Genomic DNA, 1,298 nt, shown 5'->3' with positions numbered 1-1,298 from the left:
TCTATCCTTCCCAGGGCACAGGCTCCCCTCAATGCACAAAACCAAAGACGGCCGCGGGGTGGGGGCTATGCCCCCCAAGGCCCCCCTTAGGGCACAACCCCCACCCCCGACACCGCCCCTCCCCCCGGCCGTTACCTCGCCCCCGATTCAAACCGCTGCGCCGCGCCCCGCCCCTCCGCGCCCTTCCCCATTGGCTGCCCAGTACTGACGTCAGACAGCATCTACGTCACGTGGCGGGCGGCGGGACTCCCGCTCCCAGTAGGCCGCGCGCGGCGGGCGTAGATCTCGCGAGATGGGAGAGGGAGGAAAGGAAGGGCTCCGCTTCCCGGCGTGCCGCGCGGCTCCTGGGCGGGGCTTGGGTTGCCATGGAGACGATTATGTGGGGTGGAATGCAAACCCGGGCTGGGGGCTAGCACGTGTGAAGGCGCGTGCGAGAGGGCCGGTGAGTGTGCAAAGCCGGGCTCGGGAGGAGCGAGTGTGCGAGGCAGGTGGTGAGTGGGTGTGCAAATCTGTGCTGGGAGCAGGCGCGCGTGCGAAAGCAGGGGTGTGTGTTAGCGAGCATGCAAATCCGTGCGGGGGCAGCAAGTGTGAAAGCAAGTGTAAGGGGATTAGTGGCACACGTGCAAATCTGTGCAGGGGGGTGGTGAGTGGGAGCACACATGTAAGGGGGGCAATACACGTGCAAATTGGTACAGGGAACTAGCAATGAGTGAGCGTGCAAATCCAGTGAGAAATGGCAAGTGTGAAAACGAGTCTAAGCAGGTTAATGTGTGTGTGAATCTGTGCTGGGGGGCTTGTGAGAATGAAAACAAATACAGATGGCCTGGTGAGTGTGCAAATCTGTGCTAGGAACTAGAGAGCGGCGAGTGTGAAAACTTGCACTAGGAACTAGCAAGTGTGAAAGCAAGGGTAAGGGTGGTGGTGCATATGCAGTCATGTTGAGGTCCAGCTGGTGTGAAAACAAGTGTAGGGGAGCTGACTGCAAATCCATGCTGGGAGCAGCTAGCGTGAAAAGAAGCATGAGAGCTGCTGGGTGTGCAAATCTGTGCGTGTGAAAACAAGTGCAAGGGAGCTGCTGAGTGTGCAAACATGTGCTGGGAGCCAGTGAGCATGAACGCAAGGGTAAGTGGGTTAGCGAGTGTGCAGATCTGTGCCAGGGGCCGATGAGTGTGAAGACAAATGCAAAGGGCCCTGGTGAGTGTGCACCCCCCAGTGTTTTTCCATGCGGTATGTGAGCAAATGAGGCTCCGTCAGCCTGGGACTGGCCCGGCCCCACTCTGTGGCCTAGCCCCTCTACT

General features: G+C 59.6%; 2 protein-coding genes across 2 annotated transcripts in view; one reads left to right on the top strand and one right to left on the bottom strand.

Moving 5' to 3' along the window:
• Positions 1-154, bottom strand: part of NUMA1 (nuclear mitotic apparatus protein 1) — a 58,947-nt gene extending 58,793 nt beyond the window's left edge. The window contains exon 1 of the mRNA XM_019524308.1: positions 136-154. The gene's annotated coding sequence lies outside the window, so the exon portion shown is untranslated. The remainder of the gene's footprint in view (positions 1-135) is intronic.
• The window catches only part of LOC109302198 (leucine-rich repeat-containing protein 51-like), an 8,980-nt gene that overhangs the window by 5,462 nt on the left and 2,220 nt on the right, over positions 1-1,298 (top strand). The window lies entirely within an intron of this gene.

This window comes from Gavialis gangeticus, unplaced genomic scaffold (assembly GCF_001723915.1).
Source record: "Gavialis gangeticus isolate Ggan-Ray unplaced genomic scaffold, GavGan_comp1, whole genome shotgun sequence".
NCBI lineage: Eukaryota > Metazoa > Chordata > Crocodylia > Gavialidae > Gavialis > Gavialis gangeticus.
Note: the sequence above shows the minus strand (reverse complement) of the source record. Positions and strands in the feature narration are given on the sequence as shown.